We start from the raw sequence: 22,092 nt of genomic DNA, 5'->3' as shown, positions 1-22,092 counted from the left end.
GCAGCTAAAGCCAGAAAATCGACATTGAGACCTCCTGAACAAGAGGGGACATCACATGAGTTGAGACCTTTAAATTCAGGTCATCTGCGGACTTCTCTGGGATGGAGAGAAGCAAATTTTTGAACCTCTTGCATTTCCCTTTTTCAGGCCTTCCTCCTTGGCAGAGGTTGCCCACAGTGCCAGAAATTCTTAACACAGAACTCACTGTCTGGGGACTGAGACAGCAGAGGAGGGGCTCCTAGCTCCTCAGCCGCGGCTGCCAGCTGTACCTGCCTTCTGATCCATGGTACCATCCTTCTCAGTCCTGGGTCTGTGAGCAGCTGCATCATCTCTGCAGGGCCTCCCAGCCAGTGACTGTTTGGGCCTCCCAGTCCCTCAGTGGCAGACAGCTGGCTGTATAACCATCAAAATTCAGCAGAACCACCAAACAAACCAGGTACACTAGGCGCCGGGCCACCTAGGTCTGTGGACCACTGTTGTGGCCTCCCAGGACTTCCCAGCAGGCACCTGGACCGGCCTCCCAGTTCCTTGGCTGTAGCTGGACTCTAGGTTCAAAGGTTGAAGCACCACTGACTTGGCGGAGCTCATCTTCCCACTTTTGACTCAGCAGGTCCAAACCTGAGAGTAGAGAGCTGGGGTATCCTGGTGCTTGGCGATTTGACCTGCTAGAGAGTGAGTGTGCCCTCAAGTGCTTGCAGAGCCCCAGATCCAAGGTCCTTCTAAGCTATCAGCCAGTCATCAGATTTCCCCCACCCATAATCCACTGTGGGAAACAGAGGGATTCTTGGGACATTGAAGTTCTTGCTCTCCACCAGTGGAGTTCAGGCAAATAACGTCTGGAGCTCAGACAGAGCCAAATACCAGTAGCCTGTAGGCCACTGAGGTATTCAGGGAATTTGCATAAGCAAATTGCACCCACAATTATCACCAGTGCCTGCAACACCTTCAGCACCTACAAACCCCTCGGTGTCTACAAGGCATCATCCCTCCCACACACTTAAGGCTTCTACATTCTCTAACACCATGTCCCTCAAGGCACACTTACACACACACTTACGTGCGTGTGCGCACACACACACACACACACACACACACACACACACACACACGCTCTTGCCAGAATTTGTCCTTCTTTGCCAGAGTACTTTCCTCCCACAAGTACAGCTAAAACACCAACACACATGCTGAAACCACTGGACCTCTCTCATCTTCCTGAAGATTTCTCCAGACACCAGAGAAAGACAGTACTAGTCTGAACTGCAGAATCCAGGAACAAACAGTGAAGGTTACGGTTAAGGACATGACCAGAGATCAGAGAAAGAACACATCCAACATAAATCAGTACATCATGGCTTCACAAGCAACCCCCCAAATCAATAGATACTCCAGTTCATCAGAAACACAGGAAAATGACTTTAAAGTTATACTTACCCAATTATTAGAGGCACATAAGGAGGAAACAAACAAATCTCTCAAAGAAATTGCCACACAAATGGGAGCAAATAAAGAGGAAATGAACAAAGCTCTCAAAGAAACACAGACAAATATAGCCAAACAAATAAAGGCAAAATACAGGCACAATTAGTGGTATATACAGAGGACACGAACAAAAAAATTGAGATCATCAGAGAAAGATGGGAATCCACATTCAAACAGATGAAGAAAATAATGCAAGGCATAAAAACAGAATTAGAATCAATAAAGAAAACACAAACAGAGAAAAACCTGGAGCTGGAGAACTTAGAAAAAAGATCAGGAACCACAAAGGTAAGCATCACCAACAGAATACAAGAGATGGAGGAGAGAATCTCTGGTGCTGAAGATACACTTGCAGAAATTGGTACTTCTCTCAAAGAAAAAGTAAAATTGGAAAAGTCCCAAACACAAAACATCCAAGAAATCAAAGACTCCATGAAAAGGCAAAAATCTAAAAATAATAGGAACTGATGAAAAAGAAGACTCCAGTCTCCAAGGTCCAGAAAGTATCTTCAAGAAAATCATAGAAGAAAATTTTCCGAACTTTAAGAAAGAGATGTCCATAAATACACAAGAGCCTACAGAATACCCGACTAGACCAGAAAAGAAAATCGTCATATCACATCATAGTCAAAACACTAAATCTACAGAACAAAGAAAATATATTAAAAGCAGCATGAGAAAAAGGCCAAGTAACATACAAAAGTAGACCTATCAGAATCACACCAGACTTCTCACCAGAAACTATGAAAGCCAGAAGGGCCTGAGCAGAGGTCATGCAGACTTAAAAGGACCACAGATGCCAACCCAGACTACTATACCCAGCAAAGGTTTCAATCAACATAGATCGAGAAAACAAAATATTTCATGACAAAACTAAACTTAAGCAATATCTTCACAGCAAACCAGCCCTATAGAATATACTAGAAGGAAAACTCCAAACCAATGAAAACAACTATAGTCAAGAAAACATAGCATACAGATAATTCCCCAACAAAAGTTAAAAGAAAACAAGCAATCAATCACAGTAAGACCACCAACTCCACAATGAAAGGGACTAATATTCATTGACCACTATTATATAGTAACATCAATTCTCCAATAAAAAGACACAGACGAACAGAATGGTTGCAGAAACAGGATTCAACATTGTGCTGCATCCAAGAAACACACCTATGCAACAAAGATAAATACTAACTCAGAGTAAAAGGGTGGAAAATTATTTTTCAAGCAAATGGAACTAGAAAACAAGCTGGGGTAGCTATCCTAATATCTAATAAAATAGAGTTTCAACCAAAATTGGTCAAACAGGATGAGGAGGGGCACTTCATTCTCATCAAAGGAAAATTCCAACAGGAGGACATCACAATTCTGAACATCTATGCTCCAAATACAAGACTACCTACAATTATAAATGAAACATTATTAAAACTTAAATTAAACATGGATCCCAACACATTAATAGTGGGAGACTTCAACACTCCACTCTCACCAAGGGACAGATCATCTAGACAGAGGACAAATAGGGAAATAAAAGCACTTATGGAGGCCCCAAATCAAATGGACCTAATAGATGTCTACAGAACTTTTCACCCAAATTCAAAAGAATATACCTTCTTTTCAGCACCTCATGGAACCTTCTCCAAAATAGACCATATAGTTGGTCACAAAGCAAGCCTCAGCAGGTACAAGAAGATTGAAATAATCCCTTGTATCCTAACTGACCACCACGGTCTAAAGCTGGACCTCAACAACAACAGAAAAAGAAAAGCCCCCACAGAAATGGAAACTGAAAAACTTACTACCCAATGACAACTGGGTTAGGGAAGAAATGAGAAAGAAATTACAGACTTCTTAGAATTCAATGGAAATGAAAGCACAACATACCCCAACTTATGGGACACAGTGAAAGAAGTGCTAAGAGGAAAGCTAAAAGCACTAAGTGCCTTCAAGAAGAAATTTGAAACATCACATACGAGCAACTTAACAGCTCACCTGAAAGCCCTAGGGAAAAAAATGAAGCAGACACACCCAAGAGGAGTAGACTGCTGGAAATATTCAAGCTCCGGGCTTAAAACAATCAATTAGAAACAAACAAAACAATTCAAAGAATCAATAAAATCAAGAGCTGGTTCTTTGAGAAAATCAATAAGATAGACAAACCCTTAGCCAAAGTAACTAAAAAGCAGAGAGAAACTATTAGAATAAGCAAAATCAGAAATGAAAAGGGGGACATAGCTACAGACACTGAGGAAATCCAAACAATCATTAGGTCATACTACAAAAGCTTATATGCCACAAAATTTGAAAATCTGCATGAAATGGACAACTTTCTTGATAGATTCCAACTACCAAAATTAAGTCAAGATCAGGTAGAAAGACTGAATAGCCCTATATCCCCCAAGAAAATTGAAGCAACCATCAAAAGTCTCCCTTCCAAGAAAAGCCCAGATCCACATGGCTTCAGAGCAGAATTCTACCAGACCTTCAGAGAAGAGCTAACTCCAATTCTGCTCAAATTATTCCACAAAATAGAAACAGAAGGAATGTTACCAAACTCATTCTATGAAGCCATAATCACCTTGATACCTAAACCACACAAAGACCCAACAAAAAAGAGAACTTCAGACCTATCTCTCTTACGAACATTGATGCAAAATAGTCAATAAAATACTGGCAAACAGAATCCAAGAACACATCAAAGATATCATCCACCATGACCAAGTAGGCTTCATCCCAGGCATACAAGGGTGGTTCAATATATATATATAGAAATCCATCAATGTTATCCACCACATAAACAAACTGAAGGAGAAAAACCACATGATCATCTCCTTAGATGCTGAAAAAGCATTTGACAACACCCATTCATGTTTAAAGTCTTGGAGAGATCAGGGATACAAGGCACATACTTAAACACAGTAAAGACAATGTACAGCAAGCCTATAGCCATCATCAAATTCAATGGAGAGAAACTTAAATCGATCCCACTGAAATTAGGGACAAGACAAGGCTGCCCATTCTCTCTATATCTCTTCAACATTGCACTTGAAGTCCTAGCTAGAGCAATAGACAACTAAAGGAGATCGAGGGGATACAAATTAGAAAGAAAGGAAGAGGTCAAAGTTTAACTGTTAGCAGACGATATGATAGTATACACAAGTGACCCCAAACATTCAACCAGAGAACTCCTTCAGCTGATAAACACCTTCAGCAAAGTGGCTGGATACAAAATTAACTCAAAAATATCAGAAGCCTCTGCTTTGACAGTCTATACTGCAGAAGCTTTCAGAGGCCCTCTGTGGCAGGTTTCAAGGTTGTTTCCTGTTTTCTTCTGGCTTTCAGAGGCCCTCTGTAGCAGGTTCCGAGGTTGTTTCCTATTTTCTGCTGAGCCTGATGGCCAACTGATGGGCAGAGTGAATGGAATTCTATGTAAGAAGTGGGAAATAGTAAGATCTGGAGGGGATGGAAACTCCACAAGGAGAGCAACAGAACAAGATAATTTGAACACAGGGAACTTCCCAGAGACTCATACTCCAACCAAGGACTATTCGTGGAGATGACCTAGAACCCCTGCAGAGGTGTAGCCCATGGCAGTTCAGTGTCCAAGTGGGTTCCATAGTAATGGGAAGAGGGACTGCCTCTGACATAATCTGATTGGCCTGCTCTTTGATCACTTCCCCCTGAGGGGGGAGCAGCCTTACCAGGCCACAGTAGAGGACAATGCAGCCACTTTTGATGAGAACTGATAGACTAAGATCAGAAAGAAGAGGAGAACCTCCCCTATGAGTGGACTTGGGGAGGGGCATGCATGCAGAAAGGGGAGGGAGGCTGGGATCGAGAGGGGAGGAGGGAGGGGCTTATGGGGGGATACAAAATGAATAAAGTGTAATTAATAAAAAAAATTTAAAAAAATATCAGAAGCCTTCCTGTATACCCAAGACAAAAGGGCCAAGAAAGAAATTATGGAAACAACACCCCTCACTATAGCCACTAATAACATAGAGTACCTCAGTGTGACTCAAGCTAAGCAAGTGAAAAACATGTTTGAAAAAAAAAAAAAAACTTCAAGTCTCTGAAGGAAGAAATTGAAGAAGGTATCAGAAGATAGAAAGATCTCCCATGCTCATGCTCATGTATCGGTATGATTAACAGTGAAAATGACCATTCTGCCAAAAGAAATCACCAGATTCAATGCAATTCCCATCAAAACACCAATACAATTCTTTACAGATCTTGAAAGAAAAATTCTCAATTTCATATGGATAAACAAAAAAATCCAGAATTTCCAAAATGTTCCTATACAACAACAGGTGGTCTGGAGGTATCTCCATCCCTGATCTCAAGCTGTACTACAGAGCAATAGTTATAAAAACTGCATGGTATTGGCATAGAAACAGAATTGTGTATCAATGGAACCAAAAAGAACACCCAGAGCATCTATGGATTAAACCCACAAATCTGTGGATACTTGATTTTTGACAAAGAAACCGAAATCATTCAATGGAAAAAAGACAACATCTTCAGCAAATGGTGCTGGTCCAACTGAATGTCTACATGCAGAAAAATGCAAACAGATCCATATTTATCACCTGCACAAAACTAAAGTCCAAGTGGATCAAAGACCTCAACATAAAACCAGACACACTAAATCAATTAAAAGGATAAGTGGGGAAGAGCTTAGAACTCATTGGCACAGGAGACAATTTCCTGAACAGAACACCAACAACACAGGCTCTAAGATCTACAATCAATAAATGGGATCTCATGAAACTGAAAAGCTTCTGTAAAGCAAAGGACACTGTCATGAGAACAAAACGATAGCGTACAGACTGGGAAAGAATCTTCACCAACCGTATATCTTACAGAGGGCTGATATCCAGAATTTATAAAGAACTGAAGAAGTTAAATAGCAAAAAACCAAGAATTTCAATTAAAACATGGGCTATTAAGCTAAACAGAGAACTCTCAATAGAGGAATATTGAATGGCAGAGAAACACTTAAAGAAATGCTTAATGTCCTTAGCCATCAGGGAGATGCAAATAAAAACGACCCTGAAATTTCACCTTATACCAGCCAGAATGGCTAAGATAAAAAACTCAAGAGACAACACATGCTGGAGAGGTTGTGGAGAAATGGGAACCCTCCTCCATTGCTGGTGGTAATGTATACTTGTACAACCACTTTGGAAATGAATCTGGTGCTTTCTCAGACAATTAGGAATAGCATTTCCTCAAGACCCAGCTATACCACTCCTAGGCATATATCCAAAAGATGCTCAAGTACATAACAAGGACATTTGATCAATCGTGTTTGTAGCAGCTTTATTTGTAATAACCAGAACCTGGAAACAACCCAGATGTGCCTCAGCGGAGGAATGGATACAGAAATTGTGGTACAATTACACAATGTAATACTACTCAGCAATTAAAAACAAGAAAATCATGAACTTTGCAGGCAAATGGTGCTATCTAGAAAAGATCATCCTGAATGAGGTATCACAGAATCAGAAAGACACACATGGTATATATTCACTTATAAGTGGGTACTAGACCTATAAGATAGGATAAACATACTAAAATCTATACACCTAAAGAAGATAAACATGAAAGAGGACCCAGGGTAAGCTGATCAATCCTCACTTAGAAAGACAAATGGGATGGACATTGAAAGTAGGAGAAAACAAGAAACAGGACAGGAGCCTACCATAGAGGGTCTCTGAAAGACTCTGTCTAGCAATGCATCAAAGCAGATGCTGAGACTCATAACCAAACTTTGGGCAGAGTGCAGGGAATCATATGAAAGAAGGGGGAGTTAGTAAAATCTGGAGAGGATGTGAGTGCCACAAGGACCAAATATATCTGGGCACAGGCAGGGGTCTTTTCTGAGACTGTTCCTCCAACCAAGGACCATGCATGGATATAACCTAGAACCCCTGCTCAGATGTAGCCCATGGCAGCTCAGTATCCAAGTAGGTTTCCTATTAAGGGAACAGGGACTGTCTTTGACATGAACTCAGTGGTGGGCTCTTTGACACCACCCCCTCTCTGAGGGAGAAGCAGACTTGCCAGGGCACAGAGGATTACATTGCAGCCAGTCCTGGTGAGACCTGATAAGCTAGGGTCAGATGAAGGGGAGGAAGACCTCCCCTTTCAGTGTACTTAGAGAGGGGCAGGGAAGAGATGACGGAGGGGGTTGGGATTGGGAGGGAATGAAGGAGGGGGCTACAGCTGGGATACAAAATAAAAAACCTCTAATTAGTATAAAAATAAAAAAAATGGGAACAAAAAGAAAACAACTGAGAATAAGTTCTTACTTAAAATTTTCAGGCCTAGAGTGAGAGTACAGTCAGGGGCCCATATATCATCTATTTGAACATTTAAGTGATAAGTGACAAGTCAAAAAAATTTCTCTTCTATAGTTTCAACAAATAGAACTTCCAATTTGGAAAAAGTAAAACATCTCACAACACTTCCACCCTTATGTCCTGCCTGGCTGAGGAGTGACATATATGTGTGAATATAATTGGCAGTCTAAGCTTCTCACCAATACAACCCTTGAGAAACTAGAAAAAAATACCCATTTTTCTTCTGAAAATAGACTCAAGGTATGGAATTTAGAGCTTGAGTCTGAAACATGTACAAGGCAATGGTGCCCTGTCTAGGGCTCATTACATGACAAAACAAGGCTTTTTAAATGGGTACTTCACAAACACTTGAGTTAAGAGCCATATTACAACACTGATTCCAGATTTTAATATATAATATTATATATCTTATTAAGTATAAAGTAATTACAATTAAATAATAATTCCAGAACGGAGGCATCTGTAGGCTGGGATGATATCTAAAAATGTTTGTGTTTAACAATGCCCATTGGATGGCCACCAACCAACCATACAATGAGCAAAAGACTAAAAGCACATGGACTGGGACAGAATTTCTGGTCAAATTGTGCATTGATTTGATTAGAATTTCTCTGTCTGGTAGACGGAGAAGCATTTGCATCTGTAGTACTGAGGTGGAAGGGTGAGTATATGTGAAGAAAAGCATAAATCCATAAATCTATGCACCCCCTGATGGAACATTTTACTGTAAATGTAAAGGTTTTATAAAGCAAAAGAAAGAAAAATTAATTTGTTCCAGACATTTCCAGTTCTTCTAATGTCAAAGAAACATGTATCATATATCATAGTTACTCCTGCTATCAATTACAATGAAAATATTTAAAATTCTCAACAGAGGAATATCGAATGACAGAGGAATACTTAAAGAAATGCACACCGTCCTTATTCATCCAGGAAATGCAAATCAAAATGACCTTACACCTGTCAGAATGGCTACGATCAAAAACTCAAATGACAGCACATGTTGGAGAGGTTGTGGAGAAATGGGAACCATCCTCCATTGCTAGTGGGAATGTAATTTTGGAAATCAATCTGGTGCTTTCCCAGGAAATCAGGAATAGTGCTACCTGAAGATCCAGCTGTACGACTCCTAGGCATATATCCAAAAGATGCTCAAGTACACAACAAGGACATTTGCTCAACCGTGTTTGTAGCAGCTTTATTTGTAAGAGCCAGAACCTGGTAACAATCCAGATGTTCATCAATGGAAGAATGGATAAAGATATTGTGGTATATTTACACAATGGAATACTACTCAGCAATTAAAAACAAGGAAATCATAAAATAAAGTTTTCTAAATGGAGGCCCTAGTAAACAGTACAATATATGCAAGATACAGTTCTAAGCATAAATTCATCCAATGGCAAAAATAAACTAAAATCAGCATTCTCCTCTCCATAAGTCAGAATCTATCAGAGCAAGGATATGCCCAGCACATATCACTGCCAGGCTCCATCCACTATATAATGAGGGGGACTCTGTGATATCAGGATAGAAAAGAAATCCTAATCTCTGTGGAAGAGGATGTAAATTTTAACTAAGAAATTATCAAGATTTAAGATACCATGCACAGGGAGAGCTCCTGTGCTTTGGGGCAATGTTGTGTAGTGATGAATTTTTCAGAGTCAATGATTTATCTGCCAAGAAGGGTGGGCATGGAAAAACACAGATAAGGGAGTAAGCATGGGTATGGGAAATTTTGTAAGTATGAGGCTTTCAGAAAAAGAGCTGAAAGAACAGACAGGGTTGAGGAGAAATGTGAGATCCATTTTTTCTGCATGCTCTTCCAAGTCTCTCACCATCTGCAGTAATCAACTCTGAAGAACTTATTTTATAACTATTGAGATACTTCAGGAATTCTTCATTGCATGGATTTGCTGTCACAAATCAGGTGTGCATAGGTGTGTGGGTGTATTTCTGGGTCTTTGATTTGATTCCACTGCAAACAAGCCTATTTCTATGCCAGTAACATGCAGTTTTGATTACTATTGTTTTGTATTATAGCTTTAAATTAGGAATATTGATATGGCCAGAAGTTCCTTTATTGTACAGAATTATTTTTTTTATCCAGTATATTTTATTTTTTGATATGGAATTGATGGTTTCTCTTTCCAGGTCTATAAAGAATTGGGTTGGAATTTTGATGGGAATTGCACTGAATCTGTAGATGGCTTTAGGCAGAACGGCCATTTTTACTATGTTAATCCTACCAGTCCATGAGCATGAGAGATCTTTCAATCTTCTAAAATCTTCTTCAATATCTTTCTTCAAAGACTTGAAGTTCTTGTCATACAGGTCTTTCACTTGATTCATTAGAGTTAGACCAATATACTTTATATTATTTGTTGTTATTGTGAAGGGTGTTGTTTCCCTAATTTTTTTCTCAGCTCTTTTGTCACTTGTATAAAAGAGGGCTATTGACTCTTTTAAGTTAATTTTGCACCCAGACACTTTGTTGAAGTTGTTTATCAGCCATAGGAGTTCTTTCATACAATCTTGGGGGTCACTTATGTATACTATCATATCATCTGTGAATAGTGATCCTTTGGCTTCTTCTCTTCTAATTTGTATCCCCTTGATCTCCTTTACTTGTCTTACTGCTCTAGCTAGAACTTCAAGTACTATATTGAATAGATATGGTGAGAATGGGAAGCCTTGTTTTGTCCCTGATTTTAGTGGGAACACTTTAAGTTTCTCTCCATTGAGTTTGATGTTGGTTACTGGTTGCTGTATATTGCTTTTATTACGTTTAGGTATGTGCTATGTATATCCATGATCGCTCCAAGACTTTAAACACAAAGGGGTGTTGCATTTTGTTAAAGGCCTTTTCAGCATCTAATGAGATGACCATGTTTTTTTTTTTTTTTTTTCTTTCAGTTTGTTTATATGGTGGATTATGTTAATGGATTTTCATATGTTGAACCATCCCTGCATTCCTGGGATGAAGCCTACTAGATCACAGTGGATGATATTTTTGAAGTGTTCTTGGATACGGTTTGCAAATATTTTATTGAGTATTTTTGCATCAGTGTTCAAGATTGGTCTGAAATTCTCTTTCTTTTTTGGATCTTTGTGTGGTTTAGGTATCAGAGTGACCTTGGATTCATCGAATGAGTTTGGCAGTGTTCCTACTGTTTCTGTTTTGTGAAATAGTTTGAGGAGTAGTGGTGTTAGCTCTTCTTTGAGAGTCTGGTAGAATTCTGTGCTAAAACCATATGGTTCTGGACTGTTTTTAGTTCAGTGGCTTTTGATGACTGCTTCTATTACCATAGGGTTATAGGGTTTTAAAATTGTTAAACTGATCTTGGTTTAATTTTGGTAAATGCTAAATAATTATAAAAGCAAGTTATGTAAGTGGATGCTCTCAAGAAAGAGAAGTCAAGAACCACTGGTCAGGAAGAAACCTAGGTAAAGTTAGTCAAGCTAAAGGAGAAGGCAGTCCATGTCTGTTACTAACAGAATTCATACAAGACCACAAAAGGCACTAATTTGAGTTTTCTCTATGCATATCCTAACAAACAAATATCTACACAGCAGATATTGAGTTTCATATGACAGGGCCAATGAAAATCTTTTTTGTATGAAATTTTTATACTGTTGTGTAAGATATTTGATACCAATTTGGTAGAAAACTTTATTTTTAGGAAGTAGATACCTCATGCAATGTTTTAGGCACAAAGTGAATTAAGAAACTGGATGCTGATGAGACGGTTCAGCTCACAAAGTTCCTGCTGCACAAACATATGGACCTGAGTTCAGATTTCCAGACCCATGTCATAGCCAGGCATTTAAATGCATACTGGAAACCTCAGTGATGGTATAGTGAAGGCACACAGAGAATTGGATTCCTGGAGTTCATTGGCCAGACTAGTCAAATCAATGAACTCTAGGTTCAATCAGAGATCTTGTCTCAAAATAAAAGATAGAAAGTGATATAGAAGACATGATGTTGACCTCTTGCATCTATATATGTGGACACTCACATATACATATACCATATTATACACAAACACATAAACACATGTGTATGCATGCATACACAGGAGAGAGAGAGAGAGAGAGAGAGAGAGAGAGAGAAAGAGAGAGAGAGAGAAAGAGAGAGAGAGAGAAAGAGAGACACACTATCTTATTATTAAAATGTTGAAATTCAAATTGAGGAGTCTGTATTTTATATTAATCATTTCTTTACAAGTTTAAAAATGACAGCTGCACAGCTCCCCATAAACATCATAATGAAGTCACCTTCTTACAATTTTCTAATGTATAGCTTAAAATATATAGCAATTTATCTCATTTTTTTATCCAGTGGTTGAAGGAATGCATTAGGAAGCTGGTGAAATGTAATTGGTTGCTAAATTTTGAGAGGCATTTAAATATTCCATGCAATGATAAGAACCCCACATCAATTATGATGAGAATTATTACTTATGTTTAGATCAAGCTGTAATAAAGAAACCTCTGTCTAATAATAACTCATTTTGTCATCTCTTTATACTTATTAAGTTTGGTTCTACAAAGACACATATTCCTGAGCACTTTCATAAAAGACACTATGTGTTGTGTGTTCTGTTTGTCAGCAGTGAGAAGGAATCTGACATTTTAATTGTTCATAACTCCCTTGCAGAGTCTTTTGTCACTCTATTCATTTTGAACCAAATCAACAAATAACATATACCTGACTGATGAAACCCATCTACACAGTTCAAAATCTCTGACCCTTATCATAAAAATTTGAAGTAATAAAAGGTAAAAAGTTTATATATAGCAGCATGGTATGCCATGAACCATTTATGACCTGGAGTGAAATCAGAAGTCATTAGTCAGGGTAAATTGATTCCGATGGTGCATCAAGAAAAGAGGAAAGGCTTGAAAATCTCAGGCTGTCTTCTGATCAGTGAGTGGACAGTCATGAGTCAAATAGTTCTCTAAAGACATGGGAATGTATTCAGAGGTATAAAATGGTACTTTCTTTGAGGATAGAACCCTTCAGCTGACAATTTTTTCCAATGAAACTACTTTATGACAAAATAAAGTGGGCAATTATGAATTTCTGAAGCCAAATCATGCCATACGGAAAACTGCATGTGACTGCAAATATTAAAATGTTTACTATCTGACAAACTTGTCAAACTCTTTCGTAGGCTAATAAGTATGCATTTTCATCTTCACGAGTGATACTTTCATGTGGCAGCAACTCCTTGCAAATAAAAATCATGTTTTTACTACCAGACAACTTCAGAGCTGAGTGTCTGCAATTAAAAGCATTTGGTTGATTAAGTATGGGTCTGCTTTATGCTTAAAAAATAGAAAATGTAATTGTTTCTGTGTCTTTTATCTGGCTGAGAAATTTCCTTTACCTTTTTTCCTGTGCTCTGAGCTATAACATACCCAGTATCTACAAACATCTTGAATGCACATTTTTGGCTTCTCTGTAAATATTGCCTGTTGGTGCAGCTTCTCACCAGAGTGCCTAACTTACTTCTTTAGCCATTGATAGCAAAAGCAAAGGCAAGCTGCCACTCAAGGGTAGGTAGCATTGACAGTGATAGGGAAGAAGGCAAATAACTTCCCCAAATCTGAACAATACAAACTTTGGAGGCCAATCATTGATGGTAATATTTGTAAAATTATATGAAACTCATCTTATATTTATGATAATTTAAACACCCTATTGCATGTGGACTATATACACAATGGGGTTTTATTAACTCATGAGAAGAATAATGCTTTTACTATTTTAATTACACACATGACTTACACTGTACTTTTTGTGCAGCATTGGCCAAGATATTGGACTGAAACCTGCATATTAGTTCAAAATCTCAGATATTTCTAAATGATAAAATCTGTAAAAATAAATTTTTATTAAAACCATGCAAAATGACCCATGGCTATATTTGAAACAGAGTGGTTGAATGTACAGAAAGATTGGCACTAAAGTATTAACTTGTCTTGTCTTCCTTTTTATGTGATCCAGCGTTACCTAAGGTTCCTTTTATCTTTTCTCAACTTTAGATAAACTTCCCCCCCACTCAAGACAGGGCCCTCACATCCATTTCTTTTTTTTCTAATGTACTTTTAATTGAAATAAAATTACACCTCTTTTTTCTTTCTTCTTCTAGCTCTTGCCACCTGCTGTCCCTCAAACCCCTCCCATATACATATATGTGTGCATATGTATGCAAATATTTATACTGAATTTATTTTTTGTTGTTTGTTTATGTTTTCAGGGATGACTGATGTGACTTCATTGGACAAACTATAAGGAGGCTCATCCTTTGTAGAAGCTAATTCTTCTTAGTTCTTAATTGCCTGTAGTTCTTTGTCCAGGCGTGACCCCCACAAAGTTTTCCCACACACATATTAGCATGCCCATTGATTTGTTATTGCTCCAGTCTTGTTTATGTAGCTGTTTTTAGGGAGAGACTTTTTCATGGCAGAACTCCTGATATTTTGAATCTAACAATTTTTTCAAGACTCTTTGCCACAACAATAACAGTGTAGATGTATCTGCTGGACTTCCAACAAACTCCTGATCCCTGTATTGTGTACAGTTGTGGTTTTCTAGGCTTGTCTCCATTCGCTGTAAAGAGAAGCCTTTTTTTTTTTTTTTTTTTTTTTTTTTTTTTTTTTAATGACAACACACTTATCTGTTTGGTGGATTCTGTTAACTAGATTATATATTTATTTGTTTTTGTTAGTTGGGCCACGTTCCTCTCCACCTCCCCTCCCATTCATATCCACTCCTTTTCTCTCTCTCATTAGAAAAGAATAGGCTTCTAATGGGATAATAAAATATTAAAAAATAAAATATAGTAGGATAAAACAAAAACTGTTATACAAGAATTGTTCAATACAAACAAATAAAAGAAAAAAAAAAGCCCAAGAGAAGACATAAGAATAATGTCCACGGGGAGGACAGGATTGGGAGGCAAGGAGACAGGGGGCTACTGCTGGGATGCAAACTGAACAAACTGTAATGAATAAAAAAATAAATAGAGGGCCAAGATGGCGGCGCTGGGAGAACACTGTGTCTGAGAAACAGGACAACACTCTCCATGCAGCGACCAAGAGACTGAACTCTCGGCCCTAAAACTACAGAGATCGTGTTTCCCAGGTGAGGGGAGGCTCCCACAGCGTGGGAATCGGTCGGGTCCACTCTTGGGCCGCCCAGCCAGAACCCGGAAGAAATTCCGGGTAACTCGGGCTTTGGGTCTCCGGGCTGGTGCCACAAGCCTGCGAGTCCTAATCACTTTCCCAGGCTGATTGGCGGCACAAGGGTGCCAGAGACTGAGAGTCCCAGTCGCAAGAAAACCCCACGGGGAAGGAAAGTTGCGAGACTGATCATGGGTCACCCAGTCTTTCCCTGGAAGGTCTTGCTGATGGTGGGTACCCGCCACCATCAAAACTGAGCTCCCGCTGTGCGGGGAGAGCGGCTGTGCGCCCAGCTCAAAATCCCTACTCACTCTTCAGAGAAGGGAGGAGGTGTCCAGCAGAATCTGCCACAGACCACATTGTCTGGACCCCCAACCCAAGATCGGGGCTGAGAAAACCCAATCCTTTTGGGCACTCCCCCAAACGCCACCATAACCCTGCCACAGGGGAGCAGAAGGACACACAGCAGCTTCACAGTGCCGGGACCCCAGTGCTACTGGCTGCTCCTAGCAAACAAACTTCAGCTCAGGATCTGGGACTGTGGTCATTCAACACATCCGGAGACTCTCCTGGGTCCAGCACAATAAGGTCAAGCACCAAGTCCTATCACCAGTGGCCCACTGACCCCTGGCAGAGAAACCCCGGCTCAGGATCCGGACTGAGAAGTCCCAACCACTTCTGGCACTCCCCTGAGAGCACCACCATAAGCTTGCCCTAGTGGAGGGGAAGGTCAGAGGGGAAGGACAGAGAGGCAGCCTGCCACAGGACACAGCACCCCCTCTCCAGCTCACCCAGTGGAACCTGGCAGAGAAACCCAAGCTCTGGATCTGAGGACACTCAACCCCACCTGGTACTCTCGGGATCAGCAAGCATAGGTTCTACTGCCAGGCTGCTTCTGGCAGAGAGATCTGGGCCCGGGATCTGGGATTGAGAACACTCAACCTAACTCTTTCCCGCGTTACCCCGTGACCAGTCAACATAACACCTCCTGGCAGAGGGAAATGACAGAGAGGCAGAACACAGAAAAGGTGGACACCGAGTCCTGCGGCCATAGTACCACAGAGCTGACTGTTAGCCTACCGCACATTTTCCTCAGCAGGACCAAATCAGAGAGTAGAGAGCAAGGAGAACCCCTGTGCATTCCAACTGGTCCTGCAAGAGTGTGAGTGAGCCTTCTAGGGAGAGTTTGCCCCAGACCCAGGGCCTCTCCACAGAAGCAACCAGATGAGATCCCTGCCACCCACACCCCTAGTGTGGGCATTATAGGGATTCTTGGGATAGCGACCCCAACATTGAAGCCTCTGCCTTGTGGGTCCACCAGTGTAATTCAGGCAAACAATCCCTGGATCTCAGACAGAAATGCATAATAGTGGCCTGCAGGTCACTGCAATAGTCATAGAATCCGCGCATGCACACTGCGCCCGCTAAAAGCGCATAAGAATAGTGCCAGCGTCACATTCCTTACTTAGGCAAAACTGAAACCACAACGCACACTCCCAAACTGTGAACCTCTCTCATCTTCCTGAAAAAACAGTCCAGAAAACAGAAAGAGACAATCATAGCCCGAACTACAGACTCGAGGAACAAACAGTGAGGGTTATAAATGGCTAGAGGCAAACATAAGAACACACCCAACAAAAATCAGGACATAATGACATCACCAGCAACCCCACAAATAAATGGAAACTTCAATTCACTAGATATACAAGAAAACGACCTCAAAACTATGTTTCTCCAGCTATTAGAGGCCCATAAAGATGAAATGAACAAAGCCCTCAGAGAAATAGCCAAAGAAATCGAGATGAACCAAAAGGAAACAAATCGAGCTCTCAGAGAAATGACCACGAAAATTGAGGCAAACAAAGTGGAAATGAACAAAGCTCTCAAAGAAATGTGCCGGAGCCAGCCAGCAGAATCGAACGGTTCTTGAGTGGGGAGTGAGGATTAATATTAATAAAATAAACACACAGCACACAGAAAACCTTTTTTAAAGGTCCAGACTCGACAGCCACAGCAAAAGGCAGGCTGCTGCAGTAAGCAGCAAGTCTCAAGTCTCTGCCTCCTCCTCTGCCTCCAGCCTTCTGACCTCTTTATTTGTGAGGAGTTCCTTTTAGCCAGTAAAACATCTCAGAAGAATAGGTTAATTTGCACAAGGAGCTTGAAGAAGAGGTGTGACCCTTACAAGCTATCCCACCTGCTGTCACAAACAAAAGGAGATGGACTTGCAAGTTCTTCTCTGCCATTAGTAAAGGCCTGCTAAAAGCCATCTCTCCACCGAGGTTTAAATATCAAAGCCAGCCGCTTGGAGTCATGGCTCCCAACATGTCCCCTTTTTTTATATTTTTAAAATTTGCCATAACTTAAGGTTATGAAGCAGAAGATTTTGCCTGTCTTTGGTTGTTTCTCTCGAAATATTATATATATATATATATAATATATATATATATATATATATATATATATTTTAATTCATGTCCCCATTTTTGGGTCAATATTTGTACATGAATTTTCATACAACCCAGAGAAAACTTACCCGTCTCTGATTACCAACCTCTGCTAGGGTGGACACTGTGAAATAATCTTGTGCAGATCAGCTCAGCTTTGACACACCAAAAGGCCTTCAGGCAGATTTTAGTTGTCTACGTCCAAAGTTACACTCCAAAAGTGACTAGCAGGTGACTCCCTGTGTAAATTACCAAGTCTGAGAAACATTTAGAGGAACCATAGTAAAAGGCTTTCGAGCAAACAGAACCATTTGAAAGCTTAACATCTCCAAACAGCAAAACAAAAGGAGAATTTACATAGGCAGTTACGGGGCCCCCCAATAGTTCCTGAAGCAAGTCTGTTTTGCTCTGCTGAAAACCAGAGCCAGATTAAAGTTTCACAATTAGTTCTCTTTTGATTTTGTTGAGGTTTGTCCTTATTAACAAAACAGTCAAGTCCAGTTTATTATATAAGAGGTTTCTCTGCATGACATCTTCTCCTAGGAGCAGAATGAAGCAAGAGTGGGTCAGGAGCTTAGGTATAATGCAGCTTTTCAGTTTAGGTCAGGGCAGAGTTAACGGTTGTCTGCAGCGGGAACATCTTCCTGCAAATCGTACCAGCCTCTCTGGGATCCACCTGGCTCCCTCTGCGTCCTGTGGAAAAACACAAACATGTCCTCTTCCCCATATTAATACAGGGTCGGGGCCCTGCCACAATCCAGTAATTGGATCTTTCCATTTTACTTGGGCAAAATTATCTTTGGTATTATGATGCCACAATCGATCAGCCACAGAACAGCCTTGTGTATCCCACATTCAAAAAAATTTAAAATAAAGAGAGCATGATTAATATTTGGGGATATGACTCCCCCCCTTTTTTATTTTTTGCAATTGGTTCTTAAGAGATCCAAGGGCTCGTTTTATAATATTTTGGCCCTGGAAATTACATGGAATGCCTGTTTTATGATTTATATTAATGGAAGGTATACCAATTGCAGCAAGACACTTTAAGCAATGACTTATAACATGTTTGGTGGCTTCCCCTGTTAAGGGAGTTGCCATGATAAATCCTGAAAAAGTGTCAATTGTTACATGAACATATTTTAGTTTCCCAAATTCTGGGACATGAGTTACATCCATTTGCCACAAATGATTGGGGGTCAAACCTCTAGGATTGACACCATAATGAGGTACATTAAAATGTTCAGGGCAAGAGGAATTTGTCTAGAGGCTTCTCTGGTAATATTAAATTGTTTTCTTAAGCTCTTGCTATTTTGATGATGTAATGCATGAGAATTTTGAGCCAATTCTTGTTGAGTTAATCCAACCAAATGTGGGCTAGATCTGCTAAATCATTTCCTAAAGTTAAAGGTCCAGGAAGCCCTGAATGAGCTCTAATATGCCCTATGTAACAAGGCTGCACACGGCTCCAAATACTTTGCTGAATCTCTCTAAATAGATCTTGTATTTGTTTATTAGTTGTATTAACATATGTTACAGTCTCTAGGACTTGTAAAGCTTTAGCTATATAATGGCTATCAGTATACAAGTTGAAAGAGGTAGAAGCCAGATTTTTAAAGACTGCAGCAACAGCTTGTAATTCTACAACTTGAGCTGAGGCTGGCAATGTTTGCGAAACAAAAGTTTGTCCCTCTAGTACATAAACAGCTTTTCCATTTGAAGATCCATCAGTGAATACTGTTGGAACTTGAGGTAATGGCTTTTGTTTAATTATTTTAGGAAATACAAAAGTGTGCTCATTGGCAAATTGAAGTAATTTATCTTTTGGATAATGATTATCAATACGTCCTAAATAATGAGCAAAAGCTATCGCCCAACAATCTACATTTTGAAATAACCAATCTACTTGCTGTTTGGTGAAAGGGACTCCAATTAAGGAGGGCTCTCTACCAAAATATTTATGAGATTTTGTGTGAGCCATTTGAACTAAACTAGCCACTGCTTCATAATATGGTGTCAGAACTCGAACAGGAGACACAGGCAGGTGCAACCATAATAATGGTCCTTCTTGCCACAATACAGCAGTTGGAGTATAAACAGTAGCCAAAATATATGCACCCCATTCTTTTGAATAATCAATATATTGAACATGCTGTTTTTCAATAGCAAATTTTATCTTTTGCAAAGCATCATGAGCTTCTTTGGTAAGTTCCCTTTTTGACAAAGGATTAGCCTCTCCTTTTAAAATGTCAAAAAGTGGTTTTAGTTCTCCTGTTGTTAATTTTAAATGGGGTCTTAGCCAATTTACACTGTAACAAACAAAGCCCAGTTGGTTATTTTAGTTTATATTTCAATAAATTGGTGGACCCTTACTAGAAAGAGCTGACAAATTCCTTGCAGCCAGAGAGCTTTGAATTTTAGCTGTTATTAACCTAATTATTTGGATGAGTACTATTGTCTGTAACTTAGTACCCCAATCTTTGGCATTTTCCCCATTTTCTCCTTTATTTCTAACAGGTCTCAAAGCTGCTTGGCAAGCACTGTTAGCATTCGCATAAGCCAATTGTTTCACTAATAACAATCCAGACTTTTCATCACTTATAAGTCTGTTTGCTGCTTGCATTAATCTTGCCACAAAATCTTGAAATAACTTATCAGGTCCCTGACAGATTTTAGACAAATCCCCCACCTGTCTACCTGCTTGTGCAAGCTTATTCCAGGCCCTCCGGGCAGCAGTATTGACTTGAGCATAAACAGCCACATCAAAATCCAATTGCTGTCCTATTTCCCTGTAGATTCCTTTTCCAGCAAACATGTCATAAGTTATAGGAATTTGCTGAGCTCGATTAAGTTCAGCTATAGCTTGACAATGCTCTGCAAAATCCGACTTCCATAATAAATTATCTCCTCCTGATAAGCATGCTCTTGCTAACTGTTTCCAGTCCCCTGGGCAGAGAGCCTCAGTAGCCATGGATTCCAGCAGAGCCAGGGTGAAAGGTGCTGTAGGTCCATATTGGGAGCATGCAGATTTTAATTCTCTTATCTGTTTAAAAGGTATAGGAACATGGACTCTCACCATATTACCGTGTCCATCGGGTTGCTCCAAAACTGGAAAACTATAAAACTCAGATACGTTTTCTCCTTTCTGTCTGGCTTCTTGTAAAGAAGCTTGTAAAGCAGATACAGATGTTTGTACAGTGGACAAAGAGAAAGGTCTCCTTGCCTTCTGGGCCATTGAAACTGTAGCATTCCCAGGAGGAGGAGGGCCTAAGCCTTACACCAATGATGGAGTTGGAGTGGGAGATTGAGCCTCATTTTCCCTAGTAGTTAATGCTCCAATTTTTCTGTTTATTTCCTCCAAGCCCCAGTCCAGTCTTTTAATTTCTTTTTGCCAATGCTTACACTTTTTAACATGCATACCCTGAATTGGAGGGTATCTCTCAGAATAGTACTGATCTGGTTCTTCCTCCAACTCTGCAATCTCATTTGGATGTAAGTCTTCCTCAAAGTCTCCTTCTGGCAAGAAATTATTGTCATCAGAAGGGCAATACAACTCCTCTGGAGAGGCTGATGGTATAATAACATTTTCTCTTGAAGCCTGCCATCTTTCTAACCTCGTTCTCTCTGAGCCTGAAAGTTTAGCTTTCTCAGTTTCCTGCTGCTTATACAGACTACCTTTAATTAAGTTCCATAAAGAAAACACTAGGCTAATGCCTCATCCCATTTTTATTCTGGGATTTAATCACTGTACCCTTTCTATTTAATGCGAGCTTGCCAAACACTGAGGTGTCCTTCCTGGGTTCCCTGTATCTCAAGTCCCACATTCGGGCGCCAATCTGCCGGAGCCAGCCAGCAGAGTGGAACGGTTCTTGAGTCAGGAGTGAGGATTAGTATTAATAAAATAAACACACAGCACACAGAAAACCTTTTTTAAAGGTCCAGACTCGACAGCCACAGCAAAAGGCAGGCTGCTGCAGTAAGCAGCAAGTCTCAAGTCTCTGCCTCCTCCTCTGCCTCCAGCCTTCTGACCTCTTTATTTGTGAGGAGTTCCTTTTAGCCAGTAAAACATCTCAGAAGAATAGGTTAATTTGCACAAGGAGCTTGAAGAAGAGGTGTGACCCTCACAAGCTATCCCACCTGCTGTCACAAACAAAAGGAGATGGACTTGCAAGTTCTTCTCTGCCATTAGTAAAGGCCTGCTAAAAGCCATCTCTCTGCCAAGATTTAAATATCAAAGCCAGCCGCTTGGAGTCACAGCTCCCGACAGAAATGTCCACACAAATGAAGGCAAATAAAGAAGAAATAAACAAAGCTCTCATAGAAATACAGGCAATTATAGCCAAAGAAGTAGAAGCACAATTAGTGATACATAGAGAGGAAATGGACAAAAAAATAGAATCTGTCATTGAAAAGCAGGACTCCACATTCAAACAGATGAAAGAAATGGTGCAAGACATGAAAACAGAATTAGAATCAATAAAGAAAACGCAAATAGAGAAAAACCAGGAGCTGGAGAACATAGAGAAAAAATCGGGAACTACAAAGGTAAGCATCACCAACAGAATACAAGAGATGGAAGAAAGAATCTCAGGAGTCGAAGATACACTTGC

At 40.0% G+C, this 22,092-nt stretch overlaps 1 pseudogene; it reads right to left on the bottom strand.

The window, feature by feature from the left end:
* The window catches only part of LOC129687776 (uncharacterized), a 68,259-nt pseudogene extending 47,962 nt beyond the window's left edge, over window positions 1-20,297 (bottom strand).
* Window positions 20,298-22,092: the final 1,795 nt, after the last annotated feature.

Source organism: Psammomys obesus, unplaced genomic scaffold (genome assembly GCF_907164565.1).
Source record: "Psammomys obesus unplaced genomic scaffold, mPsaObe1.curated_primary_1811, whole genome shotgun sequence".
Lineage (NCBI taxonomy): Eukaryota > Metazoa > Chordata > Mammalia > Rodentia > Muridae > Psammomys > Psammomys obesus.
Note: the sequence above shows the minus strand (reverse complement) of the source record. Positions and strands in the feature narration are given on the sequence as shown.